We start from the raw sequence: 27,765 nt of genomic DNA, 5'->3' as shown, positions 1-27,765 counted from the left end.
TAAACACACCAGCATCGGTTGTCAAGCGATGTTGGGGGTGGGGACAAACCGACACACACACACACATATGCGACGGGCTTATTTCAGTTTCCGTCTACCAAATCCACTCACAAGGCTTTGGTCGGCCCGAGGCTATAGTAGAAGACACTCGCCCAAGGTGCCACGCAGTGGGAATGAACCCGGAACCATGTGGTTGGTAAGCAAGCTATTTACCACACAGCCACTCACAGCTAATACGAAGGGACCAAAGGGGGCGTGTGTAAGGGTGGGCAGAAATAGGATTCATTTTCATAATATTCCAATAACTCTGAAAAATAAAGTAACCTTTTTATACAATAAATGGAACTCTAAACACAATTAAATGTCTGTATAATTGTGCGTGCGTGTATACATTGATAAGGACAGCAGTATTTCTGAAGAAAAACTGATATTCCTATCGCAAACAATTCCTCCAGTGCCGGTGACATGATAAAATGCACCAAGCACATCTCAGTGGAAATGGTTGGTGAGAGGAAAAGCGTCCAACTGTAAAAGCCACCATGCCACGCACAAACAACAAACTTTCGGATGGGTTCTGTTCTCTATTGTATATCACATAATGAATGACTGAGGCGAGAGACACTGTGTTGTCCAGCCAAAGTCATTCTTGATAATGATGATATAAGCTAAACATCTCCATGACCATGTATAATTAGTGTGGTTGATTATTATAATGTATTACTGGCCAACGAGAGAGCTTTATGTGGTCGCTGAACCTGCCTGAAATAGCACCGAAATTACACTTTAAGGTGTCTCGAAAGGGCAAACACATACTAGAGAATGTAGTCCTAGATACACAAAGCACGAGAGGAGGACGGGATTGTCATTTCTGGAATGCCTTTGATCGTAGATTCGCTCAGACATAGCTGACCTGGGAAACTAAACAAGCTAGATATTATTGCTGTAACTTAGATCATTACCTACAAGTAACAAGATAGGTAAAAAACCTATGAAAAGAAAATTTAGATTAAAAAAATATTTTGGGGGAATAATTTTTTTAATAATTATTATTAAAATCATGGAACGTTTTATTCTGAACGTGAGTGCGTGATTACACACACGCACCACGTTTGGGGGTTACAAAACGAGAAAAATAAGAGGGTTCTAACAATAAAATCAGAGTTTATATGTTTGTATAAAAGTTGATGATTCACTCTGTGGCAACTCGGAGTTTTGCGCAATAAGAGAAAGAAAAAACCCGAACAAGCAAGCATATTGCGAGAAACTCCGAGTAGCTCAGAAGAATGAATCATCGACTTCGCGCGCGAGTGCGTGCGTGTGTGTGCGCACATACATACGTTTGTGCGTGTACACGCATATACAGTTTTCTACCAAGCTTTGGTAATTAATTTACATACTGTAATTAAAGTGGGAGGGGAGTATCTTCTGATAATTGCATGCGTGTGTGCGATTGTTGATGGAAATGTGTGAGCGATATTAATCGCGGTAAATAATAAAAACAAACAGAACCAACAATGAGCAGCAGCAACAATATATGTATGATACGTAACACGGTGTATGAATGACTGTACGCAAAGGCACGGCAATAAGTCGATAAATATATATATATATACATATAAATATAAAGATATATACATACATACAAGCATAGTCTTGTGCGCGTGTGTGTATGTGATAAAATCTTGTAAATATATAGCTTAAAATAATTAATTTTTCAGTTAAGAAGTCGAGTTGATGGAAAGATATTTCGTCGAGAAAAGCCAAGAGACAGAGCAAGGCAGCCAAGTCAAGAGCGCCTGTGTGTGTGTGAGAGAGAGAAACCGTTCTTTGGTGAAAGTAGCAAAGCATTGCTTTCATTGAAAAGCTTGCCTATTGCATACCTTCACAACTCTGTGAACACACACACACTATATATATAGTGTGTATATATAAGTATATATAATGTACTGTGTAATTCATTGGGGTGATGAGAAGTGTAGAAAATGAGCAACGTTTTTCATTTTGAGCTGTTTTAAAAAGCAAGAAAGAAGGCGGTTTGTTAAATCTAACTGTACTGTTTCATTGGCATGGCTGCTCTCTCCTTTAACTTTCACACACATATAACTTACATACGTACATACATATACACACATACAACATATATATGTAATATATATGTATGTATATAAAATAAATATATAATATATATATATTATATATACATACATACACTCATATATACACACACACACATTTACACGCGTATATGTGTGTGTGCTTGTGTTAATTCTCAGTGAAATATATATGATCACTTTTAACATGTGTATATTGAATTTATCTAGATCGATCTTCAGAGTTATACTCAAAACCATTATAATAAGTGTGTGTGTGTAGAGAGAGAGAGGGGGGTGCGAGAGAATTTAGTTCAGATTTAAGACTCAAATGGCAACATTATATTAGGGACATCATAAATACACACGATCAAGACAATTATTTGCATATACCGTCTGCAAATTTAAAACTGATAATATTTTCTTTATTTCTGCCACAAACTGGGCGAATGAAGAAGGAGGTATTATTGTTATATGGAAAGGTTACAGAAAATAAAGTTAAGGGAGGGTACATAAAAAACCCCGAATGAAATGGAATAAAAAAAATACACAATGTAGATATATATATATGATGAAAACCCATAAAGGAGCCCGTCGTCTAGGGCCAATCAAGGAACCCTACAGATCCAGGAACACAATGACTACCAAGAAGAGTGCTTTCTCTCAGCTGTATATTCCTCGGTTTGCAGGGCACATGCTGAAAAGTAAGGCCATTCGTTCGGGTCGCGATCACCACCCTCACCTACCTTTTTTAACAAAATATACTTGGAGAATATTGATAATAATGGTTTCTTTTATTATAATAATAATTAATAGTCTCCTCCCCCACTGCTCCCAATATGTGACACACAATATTTAAGTACGGAATGTGTGAGGAGTTGAGTAACAATAAAACAGACCCCCGAAACTTTAAAAAAGAAAAACTCAAGAAAATCTTAAATAAACAAAACAAGAACTCGTTGAACTTAGAGACACAGATACATAGTACTTGTCTCTCTCTGAGATAGAGAGAGAGAGGAGAGGGTAGATAGTAGAGGTGGAAGACAGGAAGAGAGATAGAATGTGGGAGGATAGAGAGGGATGAGAATATATAAAGACAGAGAGAGACCGAGGGTGGGAGGATAGAGAGGGATGGGAGTATGTAAAGACAGAGACGGAGGGTGGGAGGATAGAGAGGGATGGGAGTATGTAAAAGAAACGGAGAGAGAGAGAGAGAGGAAAGGAAGTGAAAGAGAGAGAAATAGCGATAGAGTGAGAAGATTGAGTGAGAGGAAGACGAGAGAAGCGATATTATATATATATATATATAAAGAGATTCGTTGTAAATAATCAAAACGACTAAATCATAGAACCACCACGCTACAGAGAGAGAGAGGAAGAAAAAAACATGCTTTCTTTTTCCCTCCGGCACCCTTGTTCATTAACATCTTTCGTTTAAAAGAAATCAGTCCTTTCTTTTCAACCCCTTAAATATTAAATATATCTAAGTCTTGCTTTTTGCTACCTACATCACTCATTCTCTCTCTTTCTCTTTCTCTCTCTGTCTCAAGACTGTTTGTAAAAAAATATAAAATCAATCTGCGTACTTAGACTTTTTTGCTAAAACATATTCCTGTTTCGATAGACCCCACTATATACACACACACACGCACGTATACATGCAACATTGTTATGTAGCTCACATCATCACATGGAGGACCAACATGGAGGGAACAGAGAGAGAGAGAGAGAGAGAGAGGTCAATTTGGGACAGATGAGATAGGAGATTGTAGTGTTGGTGCTAGTTGGTAGTAGTGGTGGTCGGTAATGCTAGTGGTACTGTTGTTGATGTTCGTGTGCTAGTGGTGGTACTTGTTGGTGACGATGATAATAAATGACCGTTTTCTGTCACAGATCTCTTGTGATCACCGTTTAAAACAAGCCGGCAACAAGCCGCCGCCGCCTTCTGCTCCTCCACTTCTTATTATTAAGGGCGACAATAAAGAAAAGCAGAATGAGAGAAGAGAGGAGAGGAGAGATACATGGAACAGAAAATAAATAAATAAATAGAAAAAAGTCAAAGCAAGCCACAAACTTACTTTCCACAGCGAGAAGGTAGAAGCAACGTCGTCGTCGTCAGTAACAGTAGTATAAAGTGTTGTTCCACTCAACCCACCATTTGTCTGGTCGTCGACTAAGGCAACCTTGGTGTTTTATTATAAACTAGTACTACGTTCCCGACGTGCCAGCCAAGCAGCAGGCAAGCTTCACTCACTTAATCACCCTTCCTTCTAGCTTGCACTCTCCTTAACCCCCCCGCTCTATACATCTGTTACTCTCTAATATCCACTCACTCACTCTCTCTATATACTCTCTAACATCCACTCACACACTCTCTCTCTCTCTCTCTCTCTCTCTGTATACTCTGTAATATCCACTCGCTCTCACTCTCTATATACTCTCTAACATCCACTCGCTCTCTCTCTCTGTATACTCTGTAATCCGCCTTCTCTCTCCGTACTTTTATCACTCTTTCCTCCTCTCCCAATCGAGTTTCTCTTCTCCTCCTCTATCCCTCACTCTATATATCCTCTCTCTCTAGCGTTCCTTGTAATCTCTCACTTTCCACTTCTTTCTCGCTAATGTTCTCTTTATCTCTCCCTCCTTTCAGCACTACTTTTAATCTTTTTCCTTGGCACCCTCATTTATCTCTTACCAGTTCTACAAGCAATGCTATCTCTCTCCTCGTCTCTATTTATATTTCTCATTTCTAATGCTTCATTAATCACTCTATTTGATTGATGTCTCTTTCATCCTATCATCCTACCTCTCTATCATAATATAGTGTTATTTCTCTCTCGCTTCTCACTATATATCTATATATATACACACACACACACAATACACATTGGAGATAGAGAGGGGTGAGATTATATATATGTACGTGTATGTGTATATATATATATATATATATATATATAGATAGATAGATAGATAGGTAGATAATCCTCTCTAACTATCTCTAATCAACTCTCACTCAAGATACTTTATAGTATTTTTTATTCTATGTGAACACACCCTCCTCTCTAACAACTATTTATTCAATTCCCAGCAACATATTTCTTAATCTCTCTCTCTCTCTCTCATACATTCCCTACTCAGACTATTCTTTCTCTCACCCATACTACGTCTCCATTCCGCTCTCTTTATCTTGTCACTCAGCACATTTCTACGTTCCCTTCTTGCTTCAAAACCCTTTCACTCAGAATATTTCTCTACCGTCTTACCTTATCTATCTAGCTTTACTCTCTCTCTCCCTCATATAAAATCTCACCTACAATCTGTTATTATACTCTTTCCTTCTCTCACTCACTCATATTTTCTAGTGTTTGCAGACGATATCTCACTCACTCTAATTCGGCAATAAGCAAGCTATTTCACTCATTACCTATGATTCAAGCTATTACCGCCTCCCTAACAATCTTACATACTTTACTCCCTCATACTGTTCTTCGATCACCCTTACTAAATTCGTAAAATATGTATTAAGGAGTAATACGAAATATATATATATATATAATATTTACATAGATACATACACACTACACTCACGCTATCTCCAGTTACCAACACTTACCATCTATTCGTCACTATTTACCTCTAGCTATTATTATTTCTCTCACTACTACTCCTTCCTATTTATCTAGCTGTCTATATAACCAAGCATAACATCTATCTAGCTATTTCCTCCCACTACTCCGTACTAACCATCACTCTATCTAGCTACTTCTCCCACCAATCCTCTCTTATTACCTCTCTGTCTATCGGCAAGCACATCTCTCTCTTCCTTCCCCCCCCTCGCTGCCGACAAACAAACTCTCACTCTATCTCTACCTACTTTCCCCCCACCACCACCATCACCACTGTTTACTAATCTACTCCAACAACGCTCAATCTTTATTTTCCATTTAACCAACACACATACATACATATATATATGTGTATATATATATATATATATGTGTATATATATATATATGTGTGTGTGCCTGTAAATCTTGCTATTTTCTCTTCTCTTTATCGGTTCTTCTTTCTCCCAGTCCATTCCACCACCACCACCATACTTTACACTATATATCGAGCTGTTTCTCTGCCTCTACCGCACTCAGTCGCTATCTCTTTATCAAACAGTCAGCAACCAGAGCCAACATATTGGCCACATTTCTGAAAAACCGACACACACACAAACACACATTACACAGAGAGCTTTCACCATATCACATGGTTGAGAAAGACAAATCAATCGACGGAAGCGACTCGGCACTCACTTTGACTTTAAGAGTGGGTAGAGGAAGGGCCTTTTTGTTTTTTTATTATTAAATATAATTACAATTATTAATAATAAACCACCACCAACCCCTACTTTCTAACATGTTTTAGGGTGCATTTTACTTTATAACTAACTATCACCACATTATTCTCTATATGCAGAGAAGTGAAGGGTTTTTCTCTGCTGTAACTTGGGTTCCCCGTCGCACAGTATTTTTCCCTCAATTAATTGAAACACACTTCAGATCTCACGAAGCAAAATATCTATTAAATATATATTACCTATTATTGCGCCTATATATATATAAATATAATATAATATATATAATTGTGTAGTATGTGTGTGTGTGATAAATAAATATAACCAACACAAAAGCAGGATAGGAGGAAAAAAAAAACGTGCCGATTGGTTATATCTCAGCCTGACCCATTTTCGTCGGTTTCTGTTGTATAGAACACACAGACACACACACACACGCTAAATTGTTTTACCCCGGGCGGGCTTCTCTCGGATATTTTCCATTATAAATTTTATATACACACACACACACACACGTATATATTTATGTGTGTATATATATATTTATTTATTTAAAATATACATATATATATATATAGAAAATATATGTATATAATATATGATGCATTTGAGTGCGTATGTGTATATATATATATATATATATATATATATGTATATGTAGGTATATATAAATATATATATTTATATATATAATGCAGTGTATATACAGACACACACATGACTTGTATAAATTAGTAAATGTTTTAATGAAAAAACAATGTGCGATCGAGCGAACGTACGAAGAACAAAAGGTGAAGAAAGAGGAGTAGGAATAGCAGGAAATAGTATGGTGGTAGTAGTTAACAGTGGTTGAAGCAGAGAAGTGGATAGAAAGAGAGAGAGAGATAGAAAGAGAAAGAGCTTTGGTTCGGATCACGCTCTCACTCATGTCAGTTCAGTCAGTGATGACCCATTTTCATTTCAGTACGTAGAGCAAGGCTTTTCAAAACACATTCCCACCAGACACACACGCAAAACTTACTCATACACAGCCAAGGCAAAGCAGGGGAAAGACAGAAGAGAAAAATAGCAGGCAGGAAAACAAGTCTTCTTCTACCCGCGCAATTTAATAAGTTAATAAATAAAACAAGAAAGACTTTCAAGATATTTTTTCCTCATATGATATATATATATATATATATTTATACATCATAAAGAATGTTTTAATATGAAGCAAAAATTAAAAAATATATAAACCATATGAATTTTAGGGAAGCAAAAAAAAGATAAATGGATAATTAAAAAAAATCCTCTGAAAAGCTTGAGATATTTTCTAACAGAAAACAGGCTGTTGTAACGTTTATGCCTTTCCCCAAAATATGAGAAGCGGAAATGAATGCCATTCTAATTGGGAGCTGAAACGGGTTCAAAGCCTGATTTCGTCGTGTATGTATATATATATATATATATATATTATATCTATATATATATATATACATTATATATATACACGCATATATATGTATATATATATATATACGCATATATATGTATACATATATACACGCATATATATATATATATATATATATATATACACGCATATATATGTATACATATATACACGCATATATATATATATATATATATATATATATATATATATATACACGCATATATATATATATATATATAATATATACACGCATATATATATATATACACACACACATTCTCAGCAAACAATTTATTTTATAGATTATTTCTAATAGCTAGAGGTTTTTTTCGTTTTTTTTTACTGCTTCCTTTGTGTTCAGAAACGAAAAAGGTTAGGGTTACGATATGTAAACCTCTTTCCTTTATTACAGGCACACAAAACCTCAACATTTTAAAGGTACACAGGGAAATGGAATTTATTCATATACATGCATCTAAAGGACAGGACTGAGATCTTGGGGTGAAATATATTTAACTGGAAATGGAAACCGGGCCGCAATCTTAGCTGGCTGGGGATCGATTCCCAATTCCTTAGATTATATTATTATATATTATATTATATAAAACATACGTTTATTACGGGAAGCAACATGTATTTATGAGAAGCTCGACTATTCGGCTGGATTTTCAGTGAGGAAAGTAACGATAGCCTGCGGGAGAGTCTAAACTGATGTTAGAGAATGTGCTTAGCCCTAAATATACCCTGACCGAGTAGCCATGTGAGGAGCAAAAGCGATCTAGCCGCGACCAACCCATCCAAGTTCATGACTACATTATGCGATGCTTCCTTTTATCCGTGTAAAAAGTAGGGTGCTATTTGGGGGGATAGTTGGTTGTTATTTCTAATAGGACGAGCACCCTCAGATGTCCCCTAAGTAGGTAGGTAGGTAGGGGATGTTGTATGGTACATAGGGTGGTGTATATGGGATGTAGTTGGTGTAACAGTGTGCGTGTGAGGTAGTTGTAATGTGTTTGGGAGATAGTTAATGTTGTAAATATATTTGTTGGGAGGGGTAGTTGATTTTGAAGTGAGATATGTGTGGTGTATGTATATATGTGAGCATATAGCTGATTTGTAGTGATAGGGGAATAGTTGATGTACTGATGTGTGGGGAGCAGTAAATGTGAGTGAATGGGAGAGTTTATGCTATAGTTTTTGTGTGTACAGTTGTGATATATGTGGGGATAGTTTGTTATAATGGTGAGGTACGAAGGGGAGTTATTTGCCATGGTGATGAATGAGAATAGGCCAGTATTGTTAGAGTAGTAATGTATGAAGAGGGTAGTTGATGGTTAATGTGGTAGACATGTATGAGGTGTAATTGATGTTATAATAAAATGTGTATGGGGAAACGAGTTCGTGATGTGAGGGGTAGTTTGTTTTAACGGTAATTAATGAGTAGAGGAATCGTCTATCTCAGATATGGGCAACCTTTTTCGAGAAGCGGGCTGCCTGAGACAGGGCTCTCGAAAAATTCAAGGTAAATTTTTCGTTAGGCGTGCTTATTCAGAAAGTCCAGCGGGCTGCAGTTTGCCTTACTAAGACTAGTTTATGTTAAAGTAATAATGTATGGGTGGCAGTTGATGTTATACTACAAATGTATGGCAATTAAGTAGGTGATTATAAAGAGTTGGTGTATGGGGAAGTGGTTAATGTTATAATAGTTATGTATGGTGTGTAGGTGATGTTTGAGCAGGGATATTTAATGTACCAGTTACTGTTGTATGAAAAGGGAGTATTTCAGGTTACGAAAAGCGAGCCGCATGTTAGACAGTCCCACGGGCCGCAAATTTCCCCATGACTGTATAAATTGAATTGATAGAGATGTCTGAGGGGTTAGTTGATTTCATAGTACTGATGTGTGGGTAAGGCGATGTTTTAGTAATAATAATAAAAAATAAGGGTTGGATTCTTCATGAGAAGTAAGATATATGAGCAGCAGCAGTAGTGGGGTAGTCGATACCGTACAAAAAGATATAAGGGGGTATTTTATAACGTTGAAGTGAAGTGTATGATGTGGGGGTCGTTGGATGATGTATGCGGAAGTCGGTAGCTGATGTTTTCGTTATGCTATAATTGACATTATTGTCATAGTGTAACTATTATTATTGACAGCTGTGGTTAGCTAACAGTCGGATTAACTTCAGATAACTTCCCAGAGACCAGCCAGATAGAGACACACACACAGGATTCTTGTAAACTTATTGGGAATAACTGATGTTGAATTTAGATATTGGTCATGAGAAATTCAGTTTGATATATCGCTCTTTCTTATATATATATATATATCCGGAGATTAATGTGAGCTGTTTGAATATTTGTGTGTGTGTAGTGTACCGCAGATACACATGTATATACACACACATATATGCACACACGTATATACACGTGTATATTTATACAAATATATACACACGTATATATATATATAGTTTTTAAAAAGTTTTTTTAGCTACTATTTCTAATGAGTTCAGTATGTGGCAAAGTAATTTATTTTACTAAGCCCTTTTATATAATGTAATAATATATATATATATATATTTGAGTACTCTTTTTTCCACCTTGTTTCACATTTATGTGTTTACTCCGGTATATATATATATATATATATATGTATATATTATGTATGTATATATGTATGTATGTATATATATATATATATATATATATGCAAATATATACATATTACATTTGTATGTGATAGATAGATAGATAGATAGATAGAATAAGAGAGAAAATCAGTCATCAAAACAAAAGCCAGAAGACTGAGGTGTGAGAGATAACAAGTGACAAAGTACAAAGTAACCAGCTTTAGTTGCTGCAACTATTAGAACACGTTTGTGAAGTACCAGGTAGGAGTGAGTCCGTTGGTCGTCCCCTCCTGGTGGCTGGTGGTAATGATGTTCGACTGGAGTCGTTTTATAAATGATTACTGGAGTCTTACGTATGATATATATATATATATATATATATATATATATACACATATATATATTACACATGCATAGATACATACATACCACACACATACACACACAAGAGAGCAACAGTGGAGATAGGGAGGGGGATAAGAGTAACGACCGTTGTCAAGAAGATCGAAACGGCAAAGGTTCGATCTGAAGGAGTCGCGGCCGGTTAGTTGGTGGGGCTACTGTAGGAGAGGAGGTGGGTATTTGATTAAGGTGGATTGGAATGGAACGATGGAAGGGTGGGTTTAACGGAAGAGATGTGAAGGCGCTAGATCGAATATAATGATAAATAATGAGAGAGAGGGAGAAGAAGGGAGGATGGAGAATTGATAGAGAGAGAAAGAAAAGGGTAATGAGTGAGAGAGTGAGAGTGAAAGAGGAAGAGAAGGACAAGTAGAGTGAGGAGAGAAAGGTGAGAGATGAAAGAATTAGTGGGGGAGGGAAGAGATAGAAAGGTAATGACCAGAAAGAGAGTGAGGAAGAGAGTAAAGGAAAGAAAGAGAAAGTAAATAAGAGACATGGGGGAAGGTTAGAGACGGGGAGGGTGAAAGACAGCGAGAGGAAGGAAAGGATAGAGGGAGAGAATGAGACATAGAGAGAGGAAAGGATAGACCGAGACAAAGAACCAGAGAGAGGGAGGAAAGGATAGACGGAGAGAATGAGACAGAGAGAGGGAGAAAAGGATAGACAGAAACAGACAGAGAGAGGGAGGAAAGGATAGACGGAAACAGACAGAGAGAGAGAGGAAAGGATAGACAGAGAGAGGGAGGAAAGGATAGACAGAGACAGACAGAGAGGGAGGAAAGGATAGACAGAGACAGACAGAGAGAGGGAGGAAAGGATAGACGGAGAGATGAAACAAAGAAAGAGTGAGAGAGAGGAAGGGAGGAAAGTAGAGACAAAGCTGGAGAAGAGACACAAGGGAGAGAGAGAGAAAGACGGGGAGGAGTGAGAGGATAGATTTTAATAATGGTTAAGAGAGGAAAAGAAAGTATGAGAGAGGGAAACAGCAAAACACCGGAAAGAATAAAGGAGTAAAGGGGTCTGAAAGGGATAGGGGAGAATGACAAAGGATAAAAAGAGGAAGAGATATATAGATGTGGAGATATATTGAGGGAGATGAGAGGAAAAAATGAGACAAAGAAAAGGGAGAAATGAGACAAAGATAAGAAACGGAAATAGAGAAAAAAGAAAATATAGAGAGAGATAGGAAGAAAAGGGCGTGATAGTGAGGGGGGAAAAGAGAGATAGATGAATAAGAGAGAGGGGGAAAATAGAGATAAGGATATATAAGAGAGAGGGGGAATGAAGATAAGGATAAATAAGAAAGAGGAGAGAGAAAGAGACAGAGGTAGGAAGGGAGACAAAAAAAATTTTTTCCAAGTGTCTTATGTGCAGAGAAAAACTGAAAAGGAAAAAATGTCAGACTGGACAATAGTTTATAAGACCGGGCACCGCTGAATTGTCAATGTTTCTACTTGTTTTTTCTTAAGTCTGTATATCGATTTGAAACAAACATTACTTACCAAATATCCTCAAAATGAAATAGGAAAGTCATTCCATCGACGCCATGATCGCATAGGATATGAAATTGCGCATGTGCGTCAATTAGTGTGTGTGTTAGTGTGTAACTCATGTGTTTCTATCTGCTGCCTTTGCGCGTATATGCGTGTGTGTGTGTGTGTATGTGTCTGGGCCGATGTGGCTCCGCTGAAACACACACACACACGCACACATATACATACACATACAGCACATACGCCTATAAGTGTGAAGACACGAAATTCATAAACACACCGTTTTTATTGATAAACACACATACATATATTTTGTGCTTGTCGCCGGTCAGCAAGAGCTCAAAACTTTGAAGGGGCTCAAGCGAAACTAGAATTAATCAGTCAATAAATTGGGGATTCAGAAATCATTTATACACACACACACACACACAAACATATATATATATATATAAATTTACATATATATATATATATGTGTGTGTGTCTGTGTGCTTTGTGATTAATTAACTCATCCTCTCTTAATTTCAAAATTATAATAATGATAATAGTAAGAATAAAGCTACTTCCTTCCTCTATTTAGTTTTATTTTTTGCCTCAAACTGTAAATTTAGTCTGGTAATCTCCAGATGGAGAACAAAAAAGGAAGGGGAGAAAAGAATTGACTAGAATAGAGCTAAAGTGACACGTTATAATTGCGTAAATCTGTTTAAAATCCTGTAATAATTCGTTCCCTTTAACCATTCCTTCATAAATTACTTCTTTACATTTTAAGACTATTTGCTGAAAATATTTCTTTTTTTTAATCGACATATATTAAACTACAGACTTCCTTCTTTATATGTTTCCTTGTTTGTTCAAGGCAGATGGGGAGAAAATATGTAGAAATAAAATATAATGGTCAAATTTTTCCATCAAGGTTTTATAACCAGACTTCAGAATTATAATGAAATTTTTCATATGAACAATATAACAATATATAATATATATATATATATATATATATATATATATATATATATATATATATAAGCATATATTGGTATAAATAATTATATTTAAAAAATGTGTATTCATTCTTGAATATTTTATATAAAATATTATTAAATGACCTGTTTTCGATTATTTTATTTTTTAAAAAATGTTTCCTAGCTTCCATACTTCAATCTCTATTCTCCTCTAACCTAACCGCCTTAATCAGAAATTCAGTCAGAATGTGTGAGTAATAAGAACACATGTCGTCAGCCTCTAAAAAACAGTTTCTAAAATCTAAAAAACATACACACATACAAATACCATAAAGCAACTGAAATCGTTCTTAAATTGTCTTTTATTTTCTCATATGTATACTTAGATTAATGATTTATTTTTTGAAAATAATAAAGAGTAGGGAAAACGACCGAATAAAGTCGAAAATGTGTAATAAAACGATATTTTAATAGGAGTGACTGGTGAACGTATATAATAAATGGCTTCACCACCACTTGCCGCCATCTAACAGGCTCAGAGTTGTCTCCCTTGTTAGACAAATGACTATTTGTTATTTTTAGGTTTGGGGGAAAAGATTAATAACCATTATTTATTTCCCTTCTCTAATTCGTCTCTTCTGAATTTCAATTTCGGTATTAAAACTCAAGAACGGGTATTAGGAAAACCTAACGAATACATATACGTCTTTAGCAAATGAAATGCAGATCAATGTTTGCTGTTCTGCCAGATGTTTCTTTGTTACTGAAATATTCAGCAGACGGTTGTTGGGGGGAAAAAAGATGGCTGTTGTAAAAAGGATTTTTTTTCAAGAATGAATAAATTGATTAAATTTTCTCTCCAAAATGCCAACTAGGAAGAATTTTTTAACGAACATATTTTATTTTCTCTTCCCCGAATCATTATTATTTCATTTAACATTTACACAGCAATAATGCTATTTCTATAAGGCCTTCTAGATTCAACATGGAGTCAAAAACTCTTTTTAGATGATTGCTTCAACATTTATAGACTACCTTCATAGCACTCTCACACACATTTTCCCTGCCATAAATATCTTTATTTTGGAGGCTGATAATTTGAGGAAAGTGGTAGTTGAGTGACTGGCCTAAAGGTATAGATTAAATGCTTGTGATATTGTGATATTATACAAGCTCTTAAGTCAAGAATTAATAGCTTAACATTGTGTTTACTGTAGAGAGTTCAGACAAAGTGCAATACTCAAAAGAATCAAAGTTTCTTTTTTTAACAATTCTGAACTGAAATATAACAAAGATGCAAGCAAAGAAATAAAGAAAGAATTTCAATCAATGACTTCTAAAAAAAAAAACTGTTGCTCCTGACTTCTTTAACAAGTACATCCATTTAACCCTGCTGTTGAAAAGATGTACTTGGTAAAAAGAATAAGTTATGGAAATTCACAATTCTTAGCCTTAATGTTATTTTCTCAACTTTTATTTCCCCTGAAAAGCATTGATTTCCGTATCAGTTTTTGTGAAAGAATTGATTCTATTTTCTATGGTTATTATTATATTCTTGAGGGAGGAAAGGCAAGGTTTAATCTTGATTGGCAGCTAGAATCTAGAGAAACAAAACTGAATAATGCAAGACATTTAGTCTCAGAGAACACACAACATTTTTATATAGCATTCCTGTTTTTTTCTCAAGGGCATTAACCATTTTACAGATGTGTGAGGAATTCAACTTTGGACTGAAACCATGTCATGACAATCTTCTCAGTTATATTTTCTCCTCACTTGTTCCTAAACCTATTGATTTCTTATGGAACTTGTACACCAACCTTTGAGGTCATAAAATTAAATATTGTCATGGCAATTTGTCAGATATTCTAACATTTCAAACACCCAACTGTCACTTTCAAATAATATTGGTTCCAAATTTTGGCGCAAGGCCAGCAGTTTCAGAGGAGGGTGCTAGTTGATTATATCGCCCCTAGTACGCAACTGGTACTTATTTTATTTACCCCAGTGGTATTTGAACACAGACAAAATGCTGCCAAGCATTTTGTCCATTGTGCTAGTAGTTCTTATTTCTTTACTACCCACAAGGGGCTAAACATAGAGGGGACAAACAAGGACAGACATAGGTATTAAGTCGATTACATCGACCCCAGTGCGTAACTGGTACTTATTTAATTGACCCCAAAAGGATGAAAGGCAAAGTCGACCTCGGCAGAATTTGAACTCAGAACGTAAAGACAGACAAAATACCACTAAGCATTTCGCCCGGTGTGTTAATGTTTCTGCCAGCTCGCTGCCTTACTTTCAAATAATATTAACAAGAATACATCAACCATATTATTCTCAAAATATTCTTTGAATAATAGAAAAATTCCAACATTGAGAAGCTGTAAAAGAGATTTTAAAAGAATGATAATATTGCCTGAATGATTATAGAAATTAGGTTATTCTCGGAATTTCTCTTGATAACATTGTTAAATACTAATGATCAAATCTGGTAGAACAGATCAGTCTGACAAAGATAAATTACTCAACAAACAGGATTATCAACCTGATGTACAGGCATAGCAAAGCTGGAGTAGCACATAAAATAAACTAGAAAGTTTTATGAGTGGTCTAACCATATTTATTGTAGGACATGTTCTAAAATTTAGAACTTAATATAGAGTTTATGATTTCAGATGTTTGTTGAGAGACAGAGACATTTGCTGATTTTTCAGATCAAGTGATCACTCTCTTACTCTCTCTCTTTTACTCTTTTACTTGTTTCAGTCATTTGACTGCAGCCATGCTGGAGCACCGCCTTTAGTTGAGCAAATCAACCCCAGGACTTATTCTTTGTGAGCCTAGTACTTATTCTATCCGTCTCTTTTGCCGAACTGCTAAGTTACGGGGACATCGGTTGTCAAGCGATGTTGTGGGGGACAAACACACACATATATATACATATACATATATACGACAGGCTTCTTTCAGTTTCCATCTTCCAAATCCACTCACAAGGCTTTGGTCGGCCTGAGGCTATAGTAGAAGACACTTGCTCAAGGTGCCACGCAGTGGGACTGAACCTGGAACCATGTGGTTGGTAAGCAAGCTACTTACCACACAGCCACTCAGATAATCTTTCTTGTGAATCCTGCTGTTATAACTAGGGTTGTTGTTGAATAGTTCTAATCAGAAAGTACAGGTCATTGGAAACAGAATAGACCAGGAATGAATAGTTTAATGGTATATTGATAGTATAATGTACTGTTTATATTATTGTAATATGGTGGTGATATACAAGGAGTGGATTACAGTGCAGTCAATATATTTTTTCTGAGATGTGTTTGTAGACATGTCTGTTTTCCTGACTATCTACACAAAATTTTAATTCATATTTTCTTTCATTATTTTCAGGGGATATTCATGAACTAGGATATAGATTGGACCTAGATCCTTTATTTTATCAAAAAGTGTATTGGATATTATTAACATAGTCTAATACACTAACAGATATGGAGAGAATTTTTCAGTCTATCATTTAAGGATCTTAGTCCAGTGGTTAGAACATCAGACCCACTTGATAAAATAAAGTCTCAGGTTCAATGTCTGGCCAAATATACAAATATTAATAGCAGACAAATGAGGAGAATATAATCAAAACTTTAAATTCCATGATAGTTGAACCCAGTAACTTCTGTAAAGTGGACATTCTTGTCATTCTAAAAATAAACAAGGCACTCAGAGAGCGCAAACCTCCACCAAGACAACACCAATGTCCTCTCAACGATTAGCAAGAGATGATTTTTATAGTGAGAATATCTGAAATAAACTCGACGTAGGAGAGGCTGTGTGGTTAGTAGCTTGCTTACCAACCACATGGTTCTGGATTCAGTCCCACTGCGTGGCACCTTGGGCAAGTGTCTTCTACTATAGCCTCAGGCCAACCAAAGCCTTGTGAGTGGATTTGGTAGATGGGAACTGAAAGAAGCCCGTCGTATATATGTATATGTATGTGTGTGTGTGTCTGTGTTTGTCCCCCCCAACATCACTTGACAACTGATGCTGGTGTGTTTACGTCCCCGTAGCTTAGCAGTTTGGCAAAAGAGACTGATAGAATAAGTACTAGGCTTACAAAGAATAAGTCCTGAGGTCGATTTGCTCGACTAAAGGCGGTGCTCCAATATTGGGCTACCTCTTTGATTTCAGACCAAGGGAGACCAATTGCTTTTGTTTCATTCTCCACACATCCTCTCCAAGTCTTCTTAGGTCATCCAATTTTCCTCTTTCTTTCAAGTTGCCAGTTTAACACTTGTCTTGAAATGCTACTTGGGGGTCTCCTCAAAGTGTAACCAATCCAGCCCCATTTCCTTTCCAAAATTTCTTGATTATTGAGAGTTTTGGTTCGTTCTATCCCACTGTTTGAAATTTTGTCTGACTTCCAGATCCTGAGCATGTAGCACAGACATTTCATGTAGCTTACTCTTTATGGCTTTGGTAACCCTCCAAGTTTTTGACCCATAAAGAAGAATAGTCTATAGCATGAGAGGGATATTTTTAGATATTCAATACTTCAGTTATTTTCTGGTGACTTAGTTGTGGCTATTTCATCCTTACAATTGATATTTTCCCAAAGATCTAAACATTTATATCTAAATGCTTAATTCCCATTTTAAAGACAACTGAACACTTACTGAGGGAGATTTAGTTACTCTATCAAGCAGTTGACTAACAACATAGAAACTCATTTGTTGACTTAATTTCAGTAAATCTAGTGTTGTAGATATGGTACGGTAACGTATCCTTTAATGCCAAAAATGGGCTATTTGGATATAAATTTATTTGTTCACGAACAACAGGGGTTCCCCACCTGGAGTGCCCATACACTCTAGGGGTGCAAGATAGCATTTCAGGAGGGGGTGGAGTTGCAAAGAGAAAGTATATACTTTATTGTAATAGCTTTTTGGCTTACTCTTAACCCATATATGCTCATTAAAAAATGAAGTCTTAAAATTTCACTGTATTTAGATTAAATATTATGGTAAGCTTTCACAATCTGGAAGAGAAGGACAGTATGCAACTGTTAACTACAGGTACCGACTACCAACTGAACATTTTGTATGCTTAGTCAGATGCTTCCTGGCAAGTTCATGTCCAAACAAGTAGGAGCAGGTTTTGCGTTGCAAAAATGCAACCAGGGATATATATGGGTTAAACATAACTTTGTCCTAATAAGCACAAGAACTTTATTATTCCACAGTAATGTATGTGGTTCAACTAAAAAACAGAATAACTTCATTATTAGTAAATTGACTTTTCCATCTTTAAATATAGTATTATTTTTGCGAAAGTGCATGGCTTGGTGGTTAGGGCACTTAGCTTCCTGTACTTATAAGGTGATAAGCTTGATTCCCAGTGGTGTGGTGTGTCCTGGAACATGACACTTTATTTTATGTTGCTCCAGCTCACTCAACTGGCAAAAATGAGTAGTATTTGTATTTCAAAGGGCCAGCTTTGTCACATTCTGTGTCATGTTGAATCTGCCTGAAAACTATGTTAAGGGTATGTACGACTGTGGAGTGCTCAGCCTCTTGCATGTTAATTTCACGAGCAGGCTTTTCCATTGGTCAGATCAACTGGAACCCTTTATTGTTGCCAGTTAGTTAAAAAATTATTTTTGAAAGAGGTGCAAAAACATTTCCTAGTAGTGCTGGGGATAGCAAAGGCTGGAAATCACTGCTCTAGAACTGTCCTACAAACAGGCATAAAAGAAACTGCCCCCAAATTTTCAGCTTATTGGCTGATACACTATCAAGTTCCTATTTAGTTTCTTAAATTTGGACATATTCCTGATCTTCCTACCATTAACTAATCCATTAAATCCAGATGTAATATTCAACCAAATGCCTTGTAATCTTGCATGTTTCACATCCCTGTGTTTTTAAGTTGATTCTGTGATGAAGAATTAGGTCATCTGAATATAGGATTAACTTAATCAACATTATTTAATATCTGTTTTCCATGATGGCATGGGATGGATGGATGGTTTGGCAGGAGCTGACAAGTCAGAAAGGCAGGTAACGCCAGGCTCCAATCATCTGTTTTGGCATGGTTTCTATGGCTGGATGTCCTTCCTGACACCAACCACTTTACAATGTTTACTGATGGCACCACCATAGGTGCTTTTCACAGGTACTGGCATGGATGGGTTTTATGTGGTGCTAGCACAAGTATTTTTCACATGATGCCAACATGGGTAATTTTCACATTGTACCGGCACAGGTGCTTTTTATGTGGTGCCAGTATGGGTGATTTTTACATGGTGCTGGCACTTCTTTTTAAATATTTTAATACATTTAATAAATAATTCACTTTTTAAGCATGACAAATATTGCTACCAAAATATACTCGTTGCCAGAGCAGCTATCTGGCCTCCGTGCCGGTGGCACTTAAAAGACACCATTCGAGCATGATTGTTACCAGCAATGCCGTACTGGCACCTGTGCTGGTGGCATGTGTAAAAGATTTGAACAAGGTCGTTGCCAGTACCGCCTGACTGGATCCATGCTGGTGGCATGTAAAAGCACCCAGTACACTCTCAGAGTGTTTGGCATTAGGAAGGGCATCCAGCTGTAGAAACTCTGCCAGATCAAGATTGAAGCCTGGTGCAGCCATCTGGTTTGCCAGCCCTCGGTCAAATTGTCCAACCCATGTTAACATGGAAAGTGGACGTTAAACGATGATGATGATCTGCTTGCTAGTAAGAACAGATATCATAAAATAATTATACAGTAATCCCTTGCCATATTGCAGTTCACCTATCATGGTTTATTATTTAAGCTTAAACTGATTTTTCTGTGGTGGTGTTTTGCATTTATGATAAAATAAATATATACAAATTATAAAAATAATTTTTAAAAATATACAGTACGGTACTGTTTCTACTTTGCAGATTTTCACCTATCGCAGGAGCTTTTGGAACGTAACACTTGTAATAGTCGAGGGGTTACTGTACTACAAAATATCCTCTCTCAATAAGTCTACCCATGCTAACTTATATAGAACTTTTAATTATGGAAGCAACAGAGTTAACAGCTTGATAAATGGCCTTGCTCCAACCAATCACTGAAACATAAAATAGGGAGAGGAGAACTTATGTTTGCAGATGTTGAGGCAAACTGGACTGAACCATTTCCTTTTCAGAACTGATTGATGGGAGTTTAGTTTGTTCTTTCTCACAGACTTCTGTTTGTAATTTTGTCCAGCTACCAGATCTTGAGGATGTATCTCTGACATTTGCTGATGAAGGTCTGTATCTGACCTGTGCCAAATTTAGAAAGAATTATATACTGTCTGTTGTTACATCCGACACATCATTCCTTATCTAACTGTAAACTCTGATTCATAAGGTATAATCTATTCAGCCTTCCACAATTCATGACAGAATCCTGATAGCAACTATATTATATACATAGTTGGAATTTACCAAAAAAACAAACAAAACAAAAGACGAAGAAGGGTGTGTAAACAACAAACAGATGTATTAGTTTAACACTCAGGAAGTGAGAAAGTCTTTTATGTTTTGAGCCTTTGCTCTTCAACAGAAAGGAACACAGAAATAAACAGAGAGAGAAAAATAAAAGAAAAGATTTAGTGGCTAGCGATCAATCATGGCAAATGCTGGACAGAGATGGTCAGACAGGAGAGCTAGGAAGAAGGGGAGTTAATATATGATTATGGTAAGTCATAAATCATATCACTGACTGAAAAACAAAGAAGTAACATCAGTATCTAAATTAATCTTGTATCTTTTATCTTTTACATGCTTCAGTCACTAGTCTACAGCCATGCTGGGGCACCACCTTGAAGGGTTTTAGTCAAACGAATCAATCACAGTAGATTTCTTTTTAAGCCTGGTACTTATTCCATCAGTTTCTTTTGCCAAACGCTGAACCTCTAAGTTATGAGGACATAAACAAAAGAACACCAGTTGCCAAGCGTTAGTGGGAAACAAACACACACACACACTCATGTGCATGTGTGTATATACTCTTTACTCTTTTACTTGTTTCAGTCATTTGACTGTAGCCATGCTGGAGCACCACCTTTAGTCAAGCAAATTGACCCCAGGACTTATTCTTTGTAAGCCTAGTACTTATTCTATCGGTCTCTTTTGCCGAACTGCTAAGTTACGGGGACATAAACACACCAGCATCGGTTGTCAAGTGATGTTGGCGGGACAAACACAGACATACAAACATATACACACACACATACACATATATATATACATATATACGACGGGCTTCTTTCAGTTTTCCATCTATCAAATCCACTCACAAGGCTTTGGTCGGCCCGAGGCTATAGTAGAAGATACTTGCCCAAGGTGCCACGCAGTAGGACTGAACCTGGAACCACGTGGTTCGTAAGCAAGCTACTCACCACACAGCCTCTCCTACACCTATTTATGCATATATTAAAAGTAAACACAAATGGCATTTAAAATTTACAACAGTTGCTTTGGTAGAATGTTATTTATTTAATGCAGTCATAAATGATTACATCATAATATATATTCCACCAACACCTGTAAAATTTTAAACAAGTAAGATTTTAACCCTCTAGCATTTAATCTGGCCTGAATATTCTACCTATTTTATGTTCAAACTAGCCAGATCCAACCTCTTACACCTACCCAACAATGTCATCTTAAAGCTGTGAGATAAGGCATGACAAATTCAAAACAATGTGAATAAATAATCATTACATTCGATAGAATAACCTGAATGCTAAAATTTTAAAATATTGGCCTGAATGTAGCCAAATTCTTTAGACTAGTGACTCAGTTAAGTTTTACATCTAAATTCAAGTGAATTTAGATTGTATATCTACATGATTTCTCTCTTTCTTGTTTACCTGTTTTAAGCCACATCTTCTGATTATCCAGTAAATTTGAACATGAAACTTAGATGAGCCATTAGTCCAACAAATGTTGGTTATGTCCAGGTTGATGTTTAAAATCTTACCTGTTTAAAATTTTACCTGATGATGATTGATTAGAGATTATGATGTAATCTTTTACGACAACATTAAATAAATAAAATTCTGCTGAAACTGCTGTCATAAATTTTAAATGCCATTTGAGTTTACTTTTTATACCTCTGCCACACCAAGGACCCACCCCTGATTCGGGTCTATGATTTAAATTGGATTTGGTACTTGCATATCTACAATATCCTATCAGCACTTCATTTTTTTAATGCTGTTTATTTCAATGTGAGTTCTATGCTATCATACCTAACCATTTCTGGTGTCCTACGAGTTGATGTGCCTTGATTCTTATGAATTCATATAATAAAATCATATTTATGTGCATGTGTGTGTGTACACACAATGATCTTCGTTCAGTTTCCATCAACCAAATCTGTTTACATGGCTTTGGTTAGCTTGGAGCTATAGCAGAAGACACTTGCCCAAAGTGCCATGCTGTGGGACTGAACCCAGAACCATGTGGTTGGGAAGCAAACTTCTTACTGTACATCAATGCTTGCACCTATAAGGTGCACCTGCCTGTGAATATTTATCATGTTTCTTAAACGAAAACAATGTTTGGAAATGTACTACAGAGTTTGTTGTTAGTAAATTTAGTAATTCTAAAGTTCTATATCTTATTGGGCCCTTTGCTCCTTATGGAGCAAAAGCCATCAATGATTTTTCTCCACTCTTCTTGACTCTGGGATCTCTTAAGGTGTTCCTCACCCAGGCCTCGTTGGTTTTGAATTGCCATTGATGTTTCTGAAACTTTTCTTTTTTTCTAGATGGGGGGGGGGCCTTGGCTCTGCACAGGGGAAGAGCTCCTTCTCGAGCTATGCCTGGCCCATAAGGGCTGATTTCCTGGTTTCCTTGGCGTATATGTTCCCCACCTGGATGGACTCCGGTCTGTCGCAGGTGAACTGCTAGATGCAAGAGGAAAGAGTGAGAGAAAGTTGTGGCGAAAGAGTCAGCAGAAGTTCGCCATTACCTTCTGCTGGAGCTGCGTGGAGCTTATGTGTTTCGCTCATAAACACACACATCGCCCAGTCTGAGATTCAAGCCCGCGATCCCTCAACCGCGAGTCTGCTGCTCTAACCACTAGGCCATGTACCTCCACACGGGTGAAGAGTGGAAAAGTGATACTGGGATTTACAATCAGGAAAAACCTAGATGATACGCTTGATGAGTTTCCATCTAATTCAATTGACTAAACCATTAAACCCCATTTGCCACTATCTCGAAAGCATTTCCACTTCTGAAAAGAACCTTTTTCCTTTGACCTGTTGAGCATGGGAGGCCCTACAAGGACCTTGTACTTTCCTGACAGCTCCCAGAATTACTGAAGTACACCAGTCCCTGCACCACAACAAAGACTGGACTTTGTGGTAGAATTTTAAAGTTCTAGTTTTCTAAACTTTCAGTCTTGCTTTTCCAAAACTTGCTTCGTATATCGATGGTATAAGGCGGCAAGCTGGCAGAAACGTTAGCATACCAGGCGAAATGCTTAGCGGTATTTTGTCTGCCGTTACGTTCTGAGTTCAAATTCCGCTGAGGTCGACTTTGCCTTTCATCCTTTCGGGGTCGATAAATTAAGTACCAGTTACGCTCTGGGGTCGATATAATCGACTTAATCCGTTTGTCTGTCCTTGTTTGTCCCCTCTGTGTGTAGCCCTTTGTGGGTAGTAAAGAAATAGGTATATGTTGCATTCCAGTTGCAAGACTTCCATTTCTAAGGTCAACAGGCTATTAGTGTGCTAATCCTTTTATCTTTCTTTTCTAGCCCATTCTTTACATGGTGGAGTGTTGCCACAAGACATTAAAATTTTCAGTACTCACTTAACAGCATTAAAACGTACAGTTAATCCTGTAACGACATTATCAGTCAAAACATAAAAGCATAGATCTTGTGAAATAGATCTCCTCTTGAAATCATTTGTGTCTGTCATTTGTACCTGATTGGTATCAGGTATTTTCATGCACCCTTTTTTTTTCAACTCATGATCCCATTTCCATGGTAGAATTGATTCCCATCTCAAAATCTGATGCTACAGCATGGGCTTTATCTCAGATGCCTTTTTCCAGTTGTTTCATAATTTCATCAGATGAAGGTCAACAAATTGTAATGTGATGTAGCTGGAGATTTTTAGGGGGCTGGGGAAGATGAAAAGTGAGAGAGTGACATTGGCTTTACAATCAGGAAAAACCCAGATGATAGACTGAATGAGTTGCCATCCAAGTGAGTAAGCCTTTATTATCCACTTACCTCTACCTTGAAAGCATTATGTGACATTTTTCCCTGGCTGTGTGGTAAGTAGCTTGGTAACCAACCACATGGTTCCGGGTTCAGTCCCACTGCGTGGCATCTTAGGCAAGTGTCTTCTGCTATAGCTTCGGGCCGACCAATGCCTTGTGAGTGGATTTGGTAGACGGAAACTGAAAGAAGCCTGTCATATATATGTATACATATATATATGTGTGTGTGTGTCTATGTTTGTCCCCCTAGCATTGCTTGACAACCGATGCTGGTGTGTTTACGTCCCCGTCACTTAGCGGTTCGGCAAAAGAGACCGATAGAATAAGTACTGGGCTTACAAAGAATAAGTCCCGGGGTCGATTTGCTCGACTAAAGGCGGTGCTCCAGCATGGCCGCAGTCAAATGACTGAAACATGTAAAAGAGTAAAAGAGAGTATATATACATTAACTCTATTCAGTGGAAGAATCTCAGCTTCTTTTCTACAAGAATCCTAGAAATGCCCCCGTTTACATACCAACAATTGATAAAATCATTTTAGAAACAAGCAATGATTGCAATACTTAGTGTTAGATTATGAAGATTTAATAAGGATAAAGAATGAAGCACCCTTTTCAAGCCCTGTAGACTCATAGGGGTTAGTTGCCTGATTTCTGTGGTGTACACGTATGTACCCGTGGACATATTTGCACCTCTTGCCGTGAGCTAGGTTCATCTGGTACACTTGACAGGAAAAGGTCCAACTTTGATTTAAAAACCCCTACATCTACTTTGTGCAAGTTCCTCAGACTCTTTGGGAGAATATTAAAAAGCTGTGAGCCCTTGAAACTCAGGCTGTTGCAGTAACTGGTCCTGAAGCGTGATGGCGTTGCTGGGATCTTTGGCACTATGCAGTGTCATCCCGTTTCTCGGTGTAGTTCGCATTAGGAAGGGCATCCAGCTGTAGAAACTTTGCCAGATCAGATTGGAGTCTGGTGCAGCCTTCTGGCTACCAGTCCTTAGTCAAACTGTCCAACCCATGCCAGCATGGAAAATGGACGTTAAATAATGACAATGATGATATATACACACATTCACCTACCCTAATTTCAATGTACATACATCACCATTCTTTGACCATTGGTCAAGTTTACACCAGCACTGTGTATTACCAATCAATGTGACCCTTTGTCATCTCTCCCATGAAATGCATCATTTTCAGGTCAGTCATCACTTACTCTTCCCCAGTTTCTCTCTCTCTTCCAAAGGTTCCACAAACTTAAGAGTACTTGTCATTCCTTCATACTACAACCATCCTCCATACCTGCATTTTTTCCTTTCTCAGTACATTCGATTCCTCTTATACTTGGCTCATTTGTATCATTACACATCCACAGAAACCTGCTTGCTTCATTTCTTTTTAGCCTCTCTGTCATCTGCATTAAAGACCCACAATTCACTACCCATGCAGCATTTTAATTTGACACAAGCATCATACAATTTGCCCTTTGAGAGAAAAACATTTTGTTTCTAGTAAGGGCAACTGCACCCTGAATTTTCCAACTCATTTTTACCTTGACTAGCTTGCTTTTGAAGCAACTGCCTCCATTTATGTCACCTAGGTAACAAAAACCATCATTGACTTCTAGTGAGCTTTCTGGGTACTTAACCCTTTCATTACCAACCTGCCTGAAACGGCTTCTGGCTCTGTAGTACAAATGTCTTGTTTTCAGAAGTTCTAAATTAAAATCTTCCACCAAACCTAAGTCACAATTTATGTCCCTAACACTAGCTGAATGATAACTAAGTTATTTTACTAAATTCTTTGTTATATTTAAAGTAATTGAAAGAAACACAAAACATCTCAACAGAAATATGGTAACAAAAGGGTTAACAGAAGCTACTTCCTGTGAGTGCTTATTGCATGTTACATGCTAAACCTGTGATTCCACTACTACAGCACTTGTGTGTCCATAGCTTACCCTAGGTACAGCATATGTTGTTTGTACCCACTACTTTTTGTATATTCATCACAGCCATTTCCCTGACAGTATAAGGGGCCATTCTTATTTCCTGCTAAGCTTTTGCTAAACTTACCTTGTGGCCTCTCAATTCTAGGTTCTGCTTCAGCATTTGGAATTTCTTCTCTAAATCAACTAAACTTTCAGCCATTAAGAACGCCGTTCAAGAATTTGGACCTGGAGATCTCCATTACCAGTGAATTCGAGGGCCACCCCCCAGTGGTGTCGGGCGTCACTGAAGAGCCCTCGACTACAAGATAACCAAAGTCTTTTTTTTCCTAGGTCTGGGGTCTCCCGTCCCTAAGCCCTAGACCATTACCTAATCACCCTTACCTGTCTTGTTGCTTAACAACAGCCATTAAGAACTAGATCATCAGCATCCCACAGACAATCGATTTTAAGCTCCACTCTGATGACCCGTAGGACCATGCTGGACAGGAAATGGTTAAAAGCAGAGCCTTAATGGGTCATATCTTCAGGTAAAATGTATTTTCAACTCCTAGTTTCCTTAGTGGCCACCAGATTACAGACCATAGTACCCTATTAAAGGCCTTCCCCAAAATCAATGAAAGCTGGGTATAGTAGCTGCTCTGAACTAAGTACAGCTCTGTCAGTAGCCTCACTAGAAAACGGCCATCTGTGGTATCTCTTCTGGGCATAAAACCAAAATATTATCTAGTCTAATGCTGCTTGTGATCAATTATGCTATGATCTTCACAGCCTAATCCCAAAATTGATACCTCTCTCTTGTTTATTTCCTTTGCAGCAGTTTACAATGATCCTGCCTGCTTCGTCAATCATTGAGCATTACCTGGTTAATTGTTTGGGTGACAAGCATGTATCCTACTTCCTTGGATATTTTGAGCATCTCCACAACTATTCAAGATGGACCAGCAACTTACCACATTTTCATGTTATTAATTGCTCTATTTACTATGATGCTTTCAACATGAATTGTTGGTCCCTCTGTTGGGTGAGCACAAGGTAGACTCCCTTTCATTTATGTGTTCTCTTTGTTCAACCTTTCATAATAGCACTTTTATGTCATTTTCTGTTCATTAATAGTAAGGACATGTATGCCATTATCATCCCAGACAGAGGCATACTTGAAATGCCTAGAAGGCTCCATAGA

At 37.2% G+C, this 27,765-nt stretch overlaps 1 protein-coding gene across 6 annotated transcripts in view; it reads right to left on the bottom strand.

The window, feature by feature from the left end:
* Positions 1-12,506, bottom strand: part of LOC115218519 (probable global transcription activator SNF2L2) — a 104,456-nt gene extending 91,950 nt beyond the window's left edge. For 5 of the 6 annotated variants that reach the window (XM_029788385.2, XM_029788381.2, XM_036508430.1 and 2 more), the window contains exon 1: positions 12,411-12,506. The gene's annotated coding sequence lies outside the window, so the exon portion shown is untranslated. Of the gene's footprint in view, positions 1-4,168; positions 4,348-12,410 lie in introns of those variants that run through there. The other variant, XM_029788382.2, reaches the window with a different exon arrangement.
* Positions 12,507-27,765: the final 15,259 nt, after the last annotated feature.

The sequence above is a fragment of the Octopus sinensis genome, linkage group LG13 (genome assembly GCF_006345805.1).
Source record: "Octopus sinensis linkage group LG13, ASM634580v1, whole genome shotgun sequence".
NCBI classification, from domain to species: Eukaryota; Metazoa; Mollusca; class Cephalopoda; order Octopoda; family Octopodidae; genus Octopus; species Octopus sinensis.
Note: the sequence above shows the minus strand (reverse complement) of the source record. Positions and strands in the feature narration are given on the sequence as shown.